Below are 18,428 nucleotides of genomic sequence, written 5' to 3' on the forward strand. Positions count from 1 at the left end.
AACATTCCTTTCCTCAGAGCAATCTCCATTGATCACTGCCCTCTTTCACCTTCCACTCAACCAGTTCTTAACCCAGCCCTTCACTTCGGGACCCATCCCAAGGGCACTTAGTTTATTTATTAGACATCTGTGTGGAGCACTGTCAATGGCTTTGCTAAAATCTAAATACACAACATCTAGCGCATTCCCTCTATCCAATTCTCTGGTCACCCAGTCAAAGAAATTGATCCGATTTGTCTGACAAGACCTACCTCTAGTAAAGGGGTGTCAAAGTCCCTCCTTGAGGGCCGCAATCCAGTTGGGTTTTCAGGATTTCCCCAATGCATGAGATCTACTAGCATACAATGAAAGCAATGCATGCAGATAGATTTCATGCATATTCATTGGGGAAATCCTGAAAACCCGACTGGATTATGGCCCTCAAGGAGGAACTTTGACACCCCTGCTCTAGTGAATCCATGTTGCCTCTGGTCCTGTAATCCATAGGATTCCAGAAACTTGACCTCTGTTTTAAAAGTGTTTCCATAAATTTGCTTACCACAGAAGTCAGACTTACCGACCTATAATTCCCTACCTCTTCCTTACTTCCACTTTTGTGGAAAGGGACCACATCTGCTCTTTTCCAGTCCTCCGGTACAACTCTCGAATCCAGAGATTCATTTAAAAGGTCAGTCGGTAGAGCCACCAGAACTTCCCTAAGTTCTTTCAGCACCCTTGGATGTACACCATCCGGCCCCATCGCTTTGTCTACCTTCATTTTAGCTAGCTCCTCGTGAACACAACCCTCTGAAAATCAATCAGGGTCTACCACTCCTCCATCCCTATTCACATTTGTCTTCTGTGGTCCTGTTACCTGCGCTTCAACTGTGAACATAGAACAGAAATATTTGATAAGCTATTCAGCCTCTTTTTTTTGATCAGCTTCAAATTATTTCTCCCCTTCACCTTTGAGTCTCACAATGCCACTTTTGTACTTCTTCCTATCACTAATATATCTATAAAATATTTTGTCAGCTATTTTTTTTCTTCCATTTGCATCTTTGCTTTCCTGACTACACAACCAGCCTCACTTAACCTTTCCAGATATTATTGCCTGTCTTCTTCTTTCTCTGATCCTTTGTAGTTTATGAAAGCTAACCTTATTCCTTACCTTCTCACCTACTACTTTTGAAAACCAAAGTAGCCTTCTTTTTCACTTACTTACCGTATTTTTTGCTCCATAACATGCATCTGACCATAAGACACACCCTAGATTTAGAGGAGGAAAATAAAAAAAAAAACACATTCTGAACCAAATTCTCCCTGCCAGGCTCTGCACCCTACCCCACACTCCTTGCCAAGCTCTGCACCCTGTCCCCCCTCCCTGCCAGGATCTGTACCCTGTCCCCCCTCTAGTGGTCTAGTGGTAGGCTGGGATAGGGCACAGGGAAGTTAGGGACACAGGACACAGGACAGGCAGGCCTAATGGCAGGCAGGGACAGGGCACAGGGCAGGCAGGCAGATTTGGTTTTGTGCCTTGACATGCAGAGATCTGTAGCTCTGACATTCTGGAAGTTCATTAGCAATATCATTAGCAAGTTCATTAGCAAGATCAACTGTTTTTACACCTAAGCAGCAATAGGACCAGCCGCCACTACCGGGAACCCTTTGCCACGATCCAGCCAGACATATAAGATCTTCCCCCAGCATTCCATTGGATAGATCAATCTACCTGCTTTTAAATATCAGCAGCAGTGGGAGAACAACTGCTTTTACACCTAAGCAGCATTGGGACCAACCGCAACTACCAAGAGCCCATAGACCAGATCATGACAGGAGTGTGAGCTCCACACCTCCTGCAGTCCGCTAGGAAGATCAACTGCTTTAACACCTAAGTAGCAGCAAGACCAGCTGCCTATAATAGGAGCCCTTGCCCCGATCCAACCAGGCATGTGAGCTCCTCCCCCTATATCCCGTTTAAGAGATCAATCTACCTGCTTTAAATATCAGCAGCAGTAGAAAAACAACTGCTTTTACATACAAGCAGCAGCGAGACCTACCTCAACCACCAAGAGCCCACAGACCCGATCCTGCCAGGAGTGTGAACTCCTCCCCCTGCAGTCCATTGGAGAGATCAATCTGCCTGCTTTTAAATATCAGCAGCAGTGGAGATCAACTGCTTTTACACCTAAGCAGCAACGAGACCAGCCACAACCACCGAGAGCACACAGACCCGATCCTACCAAGAGTGTGAACTCTTCCCCCCATGCAATCCGCTAAGCAGATCGACTGTCGGCTCCGGGCGGCTTTCCCGCAGAGGAGAGAATCCTGCATTCACCGTGGGCCTCATCTGGGGCAGCCTCCTTGGAGCGGCTGGGGCACGGGCAGTGTGTCTGGGAGGGAATGCATGGATGGGAGAACATCGCAGGGGAGGAGACATAGGCATCCTGGGACTGTCTGCCAAGTCTCTTCCCTGAAGAAGCCCTTTCTGGAAACGTCAATCGCTCCTCCTAAACTTACTTGCTCCACTTCATCACTGACGCTGAAACCGTGGATTGAAGACAAAGTTTTATTTTATTTTTCTTTCCAGCTTATGATTTATCTTTAATCTTATCTATTGTTTTGCCTTTTGTCTTTGTTTTGTTCTATTTCTATCATTTAAATTTCTCCAGAATTCTACTGTTCAACGGCTCCCCCTTCTGCTTCTATTCCTTTCTCTCCTCTCTTCTACCTTCCAAAGTATTTAGATCAATGCTGTCTTGTTAAAATGTTTATTTTATTTTTATTTTTCCTCTAACTCTACTTTTCACTTCTCTATTACCCTCCAGGTACTTTAGTTAGATTGTGAGCCTTCGGGACAGTAAGGGAATTTTTCAAGTACCTTTCTTATTTCTAATCTTAATGTATATTTTCTGTAAACCGCTTAGAACCTAACGGATGTAGCGGTATATAAGAAATAAATTACATTACATTACATTACAATATGAGAACTATGATTCCATACATGCAACCGAACAAAACCTGGTGTGAATCGCCCTGTTCGGTTGACCCTGGGGGAAGGTGGCAACCCTCGTGCGTGGAATTCTTTATAAGTGAGCTGCCTCTGAGTCTAATATTAAACAGTCTGATGTCCATTTATGCATTTTTACAGGGATTGTTCTGGGAGGTGAGACATTTAAGTGATCATGATTCTGAATTTATCAACATGTCAGGGGGCTGCCTAGTTAACTGGAAGGGGGCCCTGAAGTTAACTGGAAGGGGGAGGAGGAAGGCTGAAAATTCTCCTAGGATAGTTAAGGCCTTGCACTGGCCCTGTTCACGTGGACTTGCCACTGCCATGTCCTTTATTTTATTTATTTATTTTTATTTATAGATTTTCATATTACATACCAAGATTAAACTTGTACAGAAAGCAATTTAAAACATGAAAAGGAATAGGTCAATGGAAAATAAGAAACATAAATTACTTAAATTAGCTCAAGTCCTCAAATACTCAATAAGATCCAAAATGGTAAATCAAGTGGACATACAAAAAAAATAACATTTCAAAGAACTAAAGTCGTTTAACTGAATTTAAAGCATCAATCATTACTCCACATAACCCTCATACTTTCTCCTTGTCCAGTTGCGATAACGATAGAAATGTTGTCAGTTGGAATGGCTCAAAGAAAACATATTTTTGAGAATTATAATATATTATGCATTTGTAGGTAAAAAGTCGCCACTAAAGCTATTACACTGAAGAAATTCTCGTCTGTCTTTGTATCTCGTGCCAAGTCTGGAAACATTTGTATTTTAAGACCCAGAAATTCCTTTTATTTATTTTTTAAGAAAAGTCTCAGTAGCCAGTTTTTATCAGGCGTAAGAGCTACAGTCACCAGCAATGTTGCAGGTGTAGCTAGTTCCTTATCGGATACTTCCAATAGGGATGAAATGTTAATTGATTCCTGATTTTTTCCTTGCTGCTGGTTCTGTACTTTACACGGCAGATAATAAGCTTGGGTAAATGGGGACAAAGAAGCCTCAGAAACTTCCAATATCTCCATCAAATATCGTTTTAACATTTCCCTAGGAGTTACCAATGTAACCCTAGGGAAATTGATCAATCTAAGATTATTGTTCAGTGAAAAGTTTTCAAGTGTCTCCAATTTACTTCTTAGATTAGCGTCTCTTGTATTTGTCTCAAAGATTTTAATTCCTGTTTTATATTCTCTAAAGAAGATCTAGACTCACCAATCTCATGTTTCAGTTGGTTAATTTCTTTATCTTGTTCTTTTATTTTCCCATCGATCTGTGAAAGCTGAGGATTAATAGTTTTCACCAGATTGGCTACTAGATCCCACAAAGCATCCAATGTAAATTCTCGGGGTTTTTCAATAATAGGACTTTGCAAATTTATAGAAATAGGTTACTCACCCACAGGCCCCACTCCTGCTCGTTCATTCTCCTGGACAGGTCCAGTCCCAGTAGTTGTTATATCCTCGTCCATATTCAAGCCCCCATGTAATATATGAGGGCTTGAATCCATACTCACCTCACCATTCTCCTTAGCTTCCAGTTGAGATTTCACATCGACTTCCAGTGAGCTCGACTCGTGGGGAGCTCGAAGCTTGAGGATGTAAGGGGGGGGGCTCTTACGTTGGGACTTAATGTTATTTCTATGCCCTCAGAGATCATCTCCGTGCCGCTTCTTTGGAGTGCCTCTAGCGGGGAAGTCGCCGATGAAACAGTGATACCTTGCATGCGCCTCATTAGTTCCTCAATGTTACCAAAGACTGCTGTACTGGAGTGCCACTAGGCTCCAGTGGCACTCTCCTCTCCTCTTCAGCATTCCAGGCACTTATCATAAGAGAAATCACCAACAAAGGCAAGTATCAGAGCAAACGCTTAGAGGCGTATACTCAGTTAAACGATCTTGGATCACTGCCATGACCTTTATTATAGTCTCTATGGAAGCTGTCCCACCCTTCCCACATGTTCCTACTCCTCCTCTCCTCCAGTAGAAAGCACAAATAAACCCACCCTAAAAACACAACTGTAAAGGTCCCACGCTACCTGTCCACGTCCGTTAAAGCTCGACGGTGACCTGAGCAGATCCGGGAGGCGGGTAATCTCTGCTTCATCACCAGGCCCGACAGCAGTTCATCCACTCACTCACGAATCCCACTCCTCGGGCATATCATGTTGGATCCAAGGACATATCATGTTGGAGGTCGAGTGTCCGGGCGGGCCCAGTGCACCTCGCCAGACTTCAGGGTCAGGAAGGCCACTGCTGCCACCTCACTCAGGACACCCGTTCTTGCGCTCTGGTACAGTCATCTTGTATTCAGGCATGCAGCGCTCTGCCATTGTCTGACAGAAGAGACGACAAGAAGAGGCAACATAGGCGGAGCCAATCAGAGGTGCCAGATGATCACCCACTATAACATCAGAAACACTTTCCCCGTTTATAAGTGCTAAATCTAGTATGACCTCCACCCCACATAGGTTCCATTACCAACTGCTGGAATAGTTCTCTTTGTAGAGAATCCAGGATCTCCCTACTTCTAGAAGACCTCGCAGTCAACATCCGGCATGTTAAAATCATCTATTAGTAAAACTTCCCTTTTTTAGATATATTCTGGATGTCTACTATTAAATCTCTGTCTACGTCTTCCATCTGTGAAGGAAGCTTGTATATTACACAAATGTAAATATATTCACCATTCCCTCTTTCCAAATTGATCCATAGTGCCTGTTCCTTGCCCTGCAGATCCTAGAATTGTGTGGCTTTAATATGATCTTTAACATACATAATGCTACTCCCCCTCCTTTTTTTCTTACCCTGTCTTTCCTGAACTGATTATAGCCCAGTATAACTTCATCCCAGTCATGGTTCTCTGTGAACCATGTCTCCGTGATTGAACATAAGAATTGCCACTGCTGGGTCAGACCAGTGGTCCATCGTGCCCTGCAGTCCACTCCTGCAGCCACCCTTAGGTCAAAGACTAGTGCCCTAACTGAGTCTAGTCTTACCTGTGTACGTTCTGGTTCAGCAGGAACTTGTCTAACTTCGTCTTGAATCCCTGTAGAGTGTTTTCCCCTATAACAGCATTTGGAAGAGCATTCCAGTTTTCCATCACTCTCTGGATGAAGAACTTCCTTACATTTATACGGAATCTATCCCCTTTTAACTTTAGAGAGTACCCTCTCGTTCTCCCTACCTTAGAGAGGGTGAACAACCTCTCTTTATCTACCAAGTCTATTCCCTTCATTATCTTGAATGTTTCGATCATGTCCTCTCAGTTACTCTTTTCAAGGGAGAAGAGGCCCAGTTTCTCTAACCTCTCGCTGTACAACAACTCCTCCAACCCCTTAACCATTTTAGTCGCTCTTCTCTGGATCCTTTCGAGTAGTACTGTGTCCTTCAAGTACAGCGACCAGTTCTGGATGCAATATTCCAGGTGGGGTCGTACCATGGCCCAGTACAGCGGCATGATAACCTTCTCCGATCTGTTTGTGATCTCCTTCTTAATCATTCCTAGCATCCTGTTCGCCCTTTTCGCCGTCGCCACATATTGAGCGGACGGCTTCATCGACTTGTTGACCAGTACTCCCAAGTCTCTTTCCTGAGGGGTCTCTCCAAGTACTACACCGGACATTCTGTTTTTGTGTATAAGATTTTTGTTAACGACATGCATCACCTTACACTTATCCATGTTAAACCTCATTTGCCATGTCACGGCCCATTTCTTGAGCGTATTTGTCATGTTGCAGGTCTTCGCAATCCCCCTGTGTCTTCACAAATTTTGTATCGTCTGCAAATTTTATCACCTTGCTTGTCGTACCAATTTCCAGGTCATGTATAAATATGTTGAAGAGCACGGGTCCAAGCACCGAACCCTGCGGCACTCCACTTGTGACACTTTTCCAGTCTGAGTATTGTCCATTTACCCTACTCTCTGCTTCCTATCCGCCAATCAATTTTTAATCCGTGTGAGCATTTCATCCTTGATTTCATGACTCGTAATTTTTGAAGTAGTCATTCATGCGGGACCTTGTCGAACGCCTTCTGAAAATCCAGATATACAACGTCGACTGGGTCACCCTTATATATCTGCCTGTTAATTCCCTCAAAGAAGTGCAGCAAGTTCGTCAAGCAAGATCTTCTTTTGCTGAAGCCGTGCTGGCTGGTCCTCATCAGATTGTGTCCGTCAAGGTGGTCAATGATGCGATCCTTTATCAGCACTTCTACCATCTTTCCGGTACCAAGGTCAGACTCACTGGTCTGTAATTTCCTGGGTCTCCCCTCGAACCTTTCTTAAGATCGGCATAACATTTGCCACTTTCCAGTCTTCCAGAATTCTTCCTAAACTTAAAACAAAGCACAATTGGTTTGCTTAGTGAATCTAGCCCCTAGTATATAGCACTGCACACTGGGAACTTGTAAAAGAAATACATTCTGTTTACATATTCCAAACAATCTGCTTCTATGGAAGTGGGGACAGAATAATCACTATACTGTTCTCCCCTTACCATTCTCTCTCCCTTTCTGCTAGAATTAAATCAATAAAAACAATTGTTAGTAAGCTCTACTGCTTTTCTCCTAATGTCAAGATTATCACATTATCTTTCTCCACATCTTGACTCAAACCATCACCTCCAGGACCTTCTTTAAGTGACCCAAAGCTAAGCTAATAGGAGGACTCATTCTTTCCCTTTACAAAATTTGTGTCTAATATAGTCATGATAATGGTACTATGGTACTACAAATCAAACCAATGGGAAATAAGGAGTCCTTCCAATTCAGCCTGTATTGCAAAAGGTAATATGTATTATTTACCTTTATATGGCTAGAATTCATTATATGTGTATAAATTTCCATTCAAGAATTTTAAAATCATTTATATTTATTTTATAATAAGCAAGTTGTATATTAGTTACTGCATATTTTCTTTATTTTACTCAGAGTTAATGAAATATTAAAATATCTGTTTTACAGAGTGCATTTTTTTTGCATAATTTCAGCTTTTACCAAATTATAGTTAATTATACCTTTTACAAGTCCTGAGTCTTTTGTAAATTCATTAAAAGAATTAAAAATAATTAAAACACGTGAAAGTGTGAAAGATAATCATATGAACTCCTTCATAATATCCCCAAAGTATTTTTTTATAATCCTTTATTCATTTTGAAACTTAAAATAGTGCAAACATGAATACATTACAGAATATATTAAAAAATAGCACTTACAACTTTTAATAAAATATATAAATAATATTTTCATCCCCCTCTTATTTCAATATAATCAAGATAATAGTCCCAAATATCTTCCTCCCTCCCTCCCTGGATGTGTAAATTCTAATCAGGAGTAAAGGGAAACATCATTCAAGTAGTATCAAGAAAGTTAGTCAATGGACCCCATACCTGTTAAAACCATTTATTACCTCTTTGCATAAATATCATTTTTTCATATGTATAAACTAAACATAATGAGTGCCACTAAAAAGTAAAATTCAAACGATCAAAATTTTTCCAGTCATAATACCCAACAGTCTGTTTTTATGTTTATCTATTGGTGGCTTAAGGGATAATAATGACCCACAGATTACCGTTTCATAAGATAACAGAATCAAAGTCTCTAAAATCAAGTTAATATGTCCCCAAATAGACTTCCAGAAGGTAAATATTGACCTCTATGAAGGAAAATGCTGTTTGGTATGTTAAATTTAGAACAGCAATGATGTACGTGGCAGGAGTAAAACTGTAGAACCACCTCCCTGGCATCCTGAGGACCTGTTCCTACTGGTTAAAGTTCAGGAAAATGTTAAAGACCGAATTATATGTTGAGGCCTTTTTCTGTATCTGTGTTGTAAAGTTAGCCAGGATATCTTGACTTGTGATCATGATGCTTTAATTTAATGCAGATTGGTAATATATTAGTTCTCTAGTTTTTGAGGGTTTATGCTAATATGTGATTGTACTGTAATTGAAAATGTTCTTATGCATTCTGTCTTGAACTATTGTGAATGTTTTACTGTTAACCACTTAGGGATAGGCGGTCTAGAAATTTTAGAAATAAAATAAATAAATAATTTCAGGGAGTAATTTCCACTGTTTGTATTAAATGCCAATTTATGCAAATCTGAAATATGAATGACGCTTCTAATTTAAGCACCAATACCATCAGAGTCCTCATATTTAATTTATAATATCTAAACTCTATAATTTATTAGACTTTTCTTTCAAGTGTATTGTCATTATGAAATTTGCTGTCATCTTATTTATAATTATCACAGTGTTAACATTTCATCTAATTATTTGTTGTGATAGAACCATCTCGGTTGTCTTTCCTCCCTATCTCCAGGAGAATCTATTATGGTACTCAAATAAATAACACCATTTTGAATGAATCTGAGATTTATTTGTATTGATGTGAAACTATTTCAGGATCTGGTCTACAGTTTGTAGAGGAAACCCTTAGCTGTAATATATTTAAAAATAAAATTCTGTGATATGACTTTTTGTTAAAAATGGCAGTATCTCAAATAAAATAACTGTCTCCACATATCTGGTATTTGTTTACAATAATACATAGTTTTTAATCCCAGCTCCAAATATTTTTTATTCATATTTATACTGCAGAAATTATCACAATATAAAACTAGTCAGCATGATATTCAGCACTTATTTTAAATACTGTTCATGATGCATTTGTTATACCCAAATATTCAGTGTCAATATCCAGGTATCAGTCATGCTGAATATCTGAGCTAAATGGGCAGAGCCAGGAGGTACTTCTATAATGCCAATATTCAGTGCTGTTATCTAGATGACTATCCCCTGGATTCTATATATGACACTCAAAATTCTGTATGCAAATATGGGCATGTGCCCAATTTGGAAACCTCAGTTTGAATAACAAGCCAAATACCACTGATGATTGGGTGCTAATAATCAATTATTGGTGCTAATTAGCAACATTTGAAATTTATGCACACATCATGCTAGGTATTATTTTATAAAGATGAGCATATAAATTATTAGGTGCAGATTTGAAAAGGGGTGTGGCCATGAGAGAAGCATGGACGAGTCATGGGTGTTTCAAGAATTGCATGTAGTATTATAGAATATGGAACTAAATTAAGCCTATTAATCAATTAAGTTAGGCACCTACATCAGCTAGTGAAGAGGCCGCTGCTAGCCCCTCCAATGTATTTAAATGACCTCACACTGACAACCCAATTGCTATATATAATATATGTTTAATAATAATAATAAACAAAAGACAACTTACATAAAAAGTAGTATCCAAATAGGATATAGTAATAGCAGTTAGGCTAAAGAAGTGGTAACACAGAGTACTGGTATGTCATGTGCTGCCCAGTCCTTTCTACCTTTTTAAGAAACTAAGTTGGACCTTTTATAACCAAGCTTAGTAGTCTGGGGTCCGGAGTCTTGCATAGCTACTAATTACAAACTTAATTTCTATTGGATTTTCACACTTTATCATATTTAATGATTGGATGATATATACATAATTGCAGTTGAGTCATAATGTAGCTTGGTGTCACATGGGGCTCCTTTTACTAAGGTGCGCTAGTATTTTTAGTGCACGCAGCAGATTAGCGTGCGCTAACCCCATGCTACACAGCTAGAACTAATGCCAGCTCAATGCTGATGTTAGCGTCTAGCGCTCGCAGCATTGTAGCATGCACTACTACGTGCGTTAAAGCCCTAATGCAGCTTAGTAAAAGGAGCCCTTGGTGTCAAATATGACTTCTCTATTTCCTCTGACAATTGAGTAGTGGCGCTAGCTGGCTGGTAGGGGGCGCTGTAATGCGGTAATAGAATGGATAGTGTGCAAAACATGTTTGTGGAGTATATTGTAGACTTTTCTACATGTGACACCTTGCTTTTCATATGGTTCTGGGTAAATCTATTTAGAATCACATGTGAAAGTTAAGGCCACGCCCAATAGAAACTTATGAAAAGTTGGTGCATAAATACAAAAATAAAAATCTGAATATGGATTGCAGCCAAGACCAGAAAAACACTACAGATTAATATTAAGAAAAGCATAATAATATTCTCTTTATGTATTTTCTGGATTAAGTCAGATCATAAGGGAAATCAGGAAATACATAAACACACTTCTAGAGGTATTAATGACTCCATTTTATATTAATCTGACTCCATTTTGTTTTCTGTCATCTTTGTGTCTCTTCTTGGTATAAAACATATTGAAATTTTCCTGCTTAAAAAAGGCCTGGGTTTTTTGTGTGGATAGGAGAAACCTCATAGCCTGAGTGAAAACAGATTGCTGGGTAAATAAGAAAGCCTAAAGTTTAAAAATGTGCTCTAAAGAAGTATTGAATAGGACTGAAATATGACATATGGCTGTGAGTGACTGTATGGGATCCCATATGTGTGTGTGATTGGATGGATGAGAATTGTATGAGTATTTAAATATGAAAATCATTTTGCAAATTTTATTTTTATATATTTTAAACCTGAAGAAATCCTTGACCTATCTGACCTTTCAGCTAGCCTACCATAGAAACTCTCTTCAGTCTGTAGCTGTGAAGGGAGGGATCTTTTGGCCAACTTAGGAATGTGGTTCAGTGAAACTTGAAGCTGTTAGTTTTCCAAGCATGGGCTCTGCAAACACAGAAGGGCTGGGCTGATTTAAACAAGGGGTGTCAAAGTCCCTCCTCAAGGGCCGCAATCCAGTCGGGTTTTCAGGATTTCCCCAATGAATATACATGAGATCTATTAGCATACAATGAAAGCAGTGCATGCAAATAGATCTCATTGGGGGAAATTCTGAAAACCAGACTGGATTGCAGCCCTCGAGGAGGGACTTTGACCACCCCTGATTTAAACTTTTTGAGAGTTACAAAGTGCGCATTCAGAAATTGATGTAAACAAAGATGTGATTTATAAAACTTGTTTTTGAGCTTATAACTATGTTATAAAGAATTTTCTTTGTTCATACCTAAGGACGGCCTCTGTTGGCTGATTGGTTGACAAGTGTGATGTCGTGCTAAGCATTACAAAAGTATATAAGTGAACCTTGTGGGAGTGGTTCTTTGAGAACATATTTGCCAGGAGACATGCCTGACTTTATATGATTCTACTTTTACAAATGCCTAATGAAAGATGATCCTGATAAAGCTAATAAAAAATAACCGATTAGAAAATATTTGTGTAATTGTCATTATTCCCGGGCAACTAAGGGCAGGGTTTGGTAAGTTCCCTGCTCACAAAGCATTCTTAAAAATAAGGTAAATGATCATCCCTCCTAATCTTGCTTGTAGATTGCCAGCAGCTTTATCTACAATTTATGTCATTTTGACCATGCCATCTTGACCTGATATTGTGGCTTTCTTGTGGCCCAAGCATTTCTTGGAAATTTTCTTAATAAAACAATTATTAAGTGTCACAGTCAGCAGATAGCCTTCAGCTTCTAGGGCAAAGATGAAATTCTCCTGCAGAAATGTTCATTTGTGCTGAAAGAAATGCATGCTCTATCCAGCTCATAGGTCTCATTAGTCATGTCTCATTAACACAATGTCTCTCCTGAGGGTCTTTTACCTCAATCTTTCCTCACTAGGCACCTAAATTTAGCTGGATTTATAGAATTAGGGGGTTAGGGTTCATTCGCTAATTAGTTAGAGCAATATTCTATAAGCTGTATCCCAATTGTAGGTGGCTGTAGGCATCCTACCACTGTCTATCCAGCCAATTGGGACTCACGTTTTCTAAAAAAACAACCCGAGGCAGGCTTACACTTTAGGCATCTGTTGCAGTTGCAGGGAGGTACCTAGGGATGCCTAAGCTAGCATGGTTTCACCTGGAAGTGGCCTTAGGGGCGAGTTTAAGTGGCCCTAGGCATCTCCCTAGGGCTGCAATAGATGCCTGATATGTAGACCATTGAAATGCTGGCATACATTTCAAATTGACATGGTTGTTAAACTGCGGCAAGGAAATTTCCCTGCCGCAATTAACTGAATGGTCATGGCAGTGATCCCCTGAACCCCACTGCAAGTTGGCCAGCAGTAGGAATGCCCACTCCCTCCTGCCACTACCCCCAAATTCCCCCCACCCTATTCACAGCAGGAGAGATGTCTAATATCTACTGATGGCACCCCACCCCCACACCATATTACTGCTGAAATTGTGGACTAAGGGGAGTCTCCAAAACCTACTAGACCCAGTGTCTACCACCCCAATAGCCCTTATGGCTACAGGTGGCACCTATATGGCAGAAGAGTAGGGATTTGGTGACTTTTCACTTTCTACCATAAATGTAGTGGGTAGAGTGACTTATGAGTCTTAACTATTTTTGAGACTGATGCTTGTAATTATCAGCAAAGTAATAAGCTGTATGTCTTTCTCAGAGGTCTCTTTTTCATCATTTACTTGAATTTCTCTGTATATCAGCAAGGCCAGATTAAAGGATAGGCCCAAGAGTCATATGCCTAGGGCCTCACATTGTCAGGGGGGCCCCAGGTCCAGTGTTATATGGAAAAACAGGGCATCTGCCCTGGGCCCCAAAGATCCAGAGGGCCCCAAGGTCCGAAGTGCTTTATTAAAACGCTACATTTTCCTTTTCAGAGGGGCCTGACATGGCAGCCACTCTCACAAGCTGCCGGCGGCTGCCCCGAAGCTTTCCCTCTCTGCAGTGATCTGCCCTGTCTTAAACAGAGATAAAACTTCGGAGCAGCTGCCAGAAACTTGTGGGAAATGCTGACATGTCGTACCTTTCTGAAAATGAACCTCCCGGATGATGCTGCCCGCGCTTCTGCAGCAAGTGCCTCCGCTCAGGACAGAAAAGACAGCGGACAGACGAGACCCATTCCCACTGGCTCTCGTGGGTTCCAGTCCTCTAGTGCACCCTCCTTCCTGCTGCTGCTGGGGCTCCCGGTTCGGATCTGCACGGGGAAAGGATCTTTAACTGACAGATGCGGGAAAATAAAAGATCATGGGGATTGCAGGTACGTTTCCCTTAAAAGCAATCTTCTTCAACTGCCAACAAATGAAAATAGGCAGGGTTTTGTTTGCCAGTGACAGGAGGCTGCTCAATGATCCACACACTCCAATCCAAGGCCCTCCCCGACCATCCTAGGCCCTTTATTCCAGTCCCCCTCCCTACCTAAATTCCTCATGATCTAGAAGGTGTAATTGGGGCAGGAGTGATGCCCATTCACTCCTGCCTATGGCCACAGTTGCATCAAGTATGGCAGCTGCAAATTTTACCACAGATTTATGGTATCAGGGGTCTTGGTAGTAACATGTGACTATTGTGGCCACCCTATTCAGTGTGGCTGCAGCCATAGGCAGGAGCGAATGAGCATTGCTCCTGTCCCAACATCCACTAGACTAGACCATTAGGGATTCAAGTAGGCTTGGGGGACTTATGCGGAGTGTGGAGGGTGCAGGACTAAGGGCCCCCCACCCTTTTGTTGCTAAAAATAATTTTCAGGGTCCCCCTTCCAAGAGCAGATAACCCCCACCTTCCCCAAAGAAAATGAACATTCTCCTAGAAGACACAGAAAATTGGGCGGGGGCGGGGCAGGGCCTGGGGGGCCCAGTGTACTTGTGTGCCTAGGGATCTTCGAAGAATGAATCCTGCCCTATATAGCAGCAAACATTATTTATGTTTTAGGTGTATTGGATTTGGTCATTACCTTAGTAGAAGAAGCAGCCAAGGCAGCCTGTGAGGAATGAAAGGTTAGGTGGTCATTGTAAAATGAATGATTATGAGCCAGTGTTTCATAAGTATCCATTTTAAAAAATACACCATAATTGTCTTAATTATCAATGGATACAACAAAGCAATAAAAACATATACAGTTTGTACTTGTATTTCAGCACATAGTTATGCAAATTTACCAATATAGAAACATATATCTGTGCTTTCTGATGTGGTCACAGCAAGAAACACAGGAGAGTTTGCTCTGGAGTTTCCAGTGGAGTGTCATAGCAAACAAGCACGCTTCTGAAACCTAGAACTAGTAGAGTGCAGATATAGATTCCAACAGAATAGCGCTTAGGTATTCCATTGGCACTTTTGAGGGTGTGTACTTACTAGTGCTGCTCGATTTATGATTCAAATCGATTCACCGATTTGAATAAGTTGAATCGATTCAAATCAATTCAACTTTTAAAAAAGTCAGCCTCACGATTCAATGACCAACCCTTCCCCCATGCCTTCCTAAAGCAGGAGTGGCAGCGCTGCCTCTTGCTGGCCGTCCGCTGCCGCTCCTGCTTGAGGGGGGAGGGTCAGTCGGAAAGGCCTGCATGTTCCCCCAGCTTCTCCACTCTTACTTTAAGCTAATATGGCAGCCTGCAGGATCACTGGTGCTGTAGTGATCCTTGCAGCTGCCTGTCGTCCTCAGCACGTTCTTTCTGCTATGGTCCCGCCCCTCCTCTGTTGTCAGGGTCAGGATCGTGGCAGAGGAAACATGCCGCTGAGGATGACAGCAGCTACAGGGATTGCTATAGCACCAGCGATCCTGCAGGCTGCCGTATTGGCTTAAGGTAAAATCGGGGAAGCTGGGAGAACATGCAGGCTTACCGGGGGGGGGGGGGGGCAGTCCTTCGTGTATGTTGAAGATTGAGAGATGCCTGCCAGGCCTGTGCAGAGAGAGGAGGAGGAAGGGGTAAGAGAGGGGAGGGAAGATGCCAGACATGGGGTGACGTGAAGGGAAGAGAGAGACCAAACCATAAAGAGGGGAGGAAAGCGGAGGAGAGGGTGCTGGACTAATGGAAAGAGGGTGAGAGACATTCAAGACCACAAGGAGAAGGGTACAAGAGGGACAAATACTGCTCCAAAGTAGTGGGTAGGGTGCAGGATGGCAGGAGAGATAGTAGGAGAAAGCCTGTACCTGGGGAAGGGGATACAGGAGGTAAGGAAGAGAGAAATAAGAAGCTGGATATGGGGAGAGACATGAAACAGTGATAAGATGCTGGGCATGGAGGGAGCATAGGAACAGGGACACAGAAGAAAGATGCTGGATGAAAGGGTAGTTGAGAAAAGGAGAGAGGTGGATGGTGGAGTCCATTGCTGCAGCTGCAGGGGGATGGAAATGAAAAAAAGGAAAGATACCAGACCTCCGGGGGAGGAAAGGGAAACAGAAGGGGAGGACAGAGATGGAAGATGGGATGGATGGTTAGCACGGAGAAAGAAGAAAGAAGGAGAGCCTGATCAGAAGACAACCACAGCCTGGAACCAACATGATTTGAAAAATGACCAGACAACAAAAGGTAGGAAAAATAATTTTATTTTCTGTTTTGTGATTACAATATGTCAGATTTGAAATGTGTATCCTTCCAGAGCTGGTGTTAGACCGCAAACGTGAGCTAGGATTTAACAGAGAGAGGAAAAGGTTTTTTTGTTTGTTTATTTTGTTTATACCACAGGACCAGTGTGGGTAGGAGAGGGCAAAGGGGGTGAAGAGGCTATAAAAGGTGTGAAGAGGCCATAAAATAAACCCATCAGGATGTTTGAAAAAACCACCTAATTGGGCAGGAAAATCGAATCGAAAAATTGATTCAATAGATTGAATCGAATCAAATTTTTCCCCTGAATTGGGCTGCACTAGTACTTACATGTGTAAGTGCTAGTATTCTGTATACAACCCTGGTCCCGCTCACACAGTCCATTTATACTCAAGGAATTTATATTTACATTTATATTCAAGGAATGCATAAATGCAAGCACCCATTTATAGAACTGTCTTCAAGTTTTTGGGAACTGCACTATAAACACTAGCCTGTTTTGTTGGATTATGACCTTCAGATGATAATTGATTTTTAGTTATTGTTAACATAATAAAATAGCATGGTTCAGTGAAATGTGTTTAGCAGATCATAAAATCTGAATTACTAGTTTGAGCAGTAGGCTGAAAACTGCTGTGGCTCCTTGTGATCTTGGGCAAGTCAATTAACCCTTCATTGTCTCGTACACCCTTCATTGTCTCATGACAAATCGTAAGGCCTCCAGAGCCAGAAAATTACCTGCTGTACCTGAATGTAACCCATCTTGAGCTACATCTATTTAAATGGCATGAACTAAATCCAAGATTCAATCCTACAAAAAACAAAAATATTGTTATTTTTATTCAACTGAACATTAGAAATATTTCTAAAAGGTTTACCTGGTGTAGTATGATGATTTTGTCTTTAAACTTCAGTTTCAGGCTGACATATGATTGACTTCTGGTGAATAATTGCTAATATATAACAGGATTGTTATTTTTATGTCTCGGTATACTAGGGATAATATACAATACCTTATCATGAGCCATAGGTTTACAATTTTTCTTAGCTGCAATGCCAGAAAACTGATGGATTTTGCAGCTGTTTTTCCAGTGTTAGCCATTAGATGGCAATAGTAGCAAGCAGTAAGGACAGGTCATAACAGTGTTGTAGTGCTGTCTCACATTAATCATACACAGAGAAAATTCCAAACAGTACAAGCTGACAAAGACCTTGCTTTGCCACAATCAATCTTTATTCACCACTAGATTAAAGTGGTTAGATATACTTGATTGCCTCAGTTCTAGGATAGAACTTATAAATATCCACATTTAAAGCATTTTGTTTTTGAACATAATGTGGGTGTTTGACGACTAATATATCAGTTTCTTATATTTTGAAATGGTGATTTGCACTTTCTGTTGTAAAGCTATTGTCTTAATTTCTAACTTGGGGAATGTTTGTAGTATTTTTCTTTTGCACATAGAGTATTAGTAATAGTTTTAAATTTAATTGGCACAGTTGCAACTGGACCATGTAGTAATGAAACACATTTATTATTTGCAAAGGAATATTAAAGGACCAATTTTTCATGGATACAGTAATTACTATCTCATGTCAAAAGCAATAACTAAGCATTCCTTAAAAAGTTAAATACCAGCATGGGATTATTTAATAAACTAAAAAACAGTAATCTGATGGTAAGATGTATTTTAAAATTCACTGTTCATGTCAATTAGTTATAAATTCAGAGGTACAAAGGTAGTGGAAACAGCCACCTGGCAGAGGTGGTGGAGACAGAAATAGTATAAACACTAAAAATCATGAGATAAAGGTAAAGCGTTATGGATACACTGTCTTTCTGTGGTTTATATTTTTATTATAAGCAGATACTTTATCGCTGTTTTTTTAACTGGGGGAATGAAGGTTTAAATGACTTGTCCAGGGTTAAAAGGAGCCACAGTGGGAATTAAACTGAGTTGCTAGGTTCTCAGCCCACTCTGCAGCTCCACAACTCAAAAGCAAAACAAAGTCTGAGGGCAAGACAGTTTGAGAAGGGTCTGTTGTATTGTAACAGGATGAGAAAATAGATAACTTGGACAAAGCTGCTCTGGTTACGAGTGATTTCTGTCATATGAGAGACCTTTTCAAATACCGTTTTGGAATGCAAGACACTTTAGACCAGGCTTGACTATGAACATAGA

This window comes from Geotrypetes seraphini, chromosome 6 (genome assembly GCF_902459505.1).
Source record: "Geotrypetes seraphini chromosome 6, aGeoSer1.1, whole genome shotgun sequence".
Taxonomy (NCBI): Eukaryota; Metazoa; Chordata; class Amphibia; order Gymnophiona; family Dermophiidae; genus Geotrypetes; species Geotrypetes seraphini.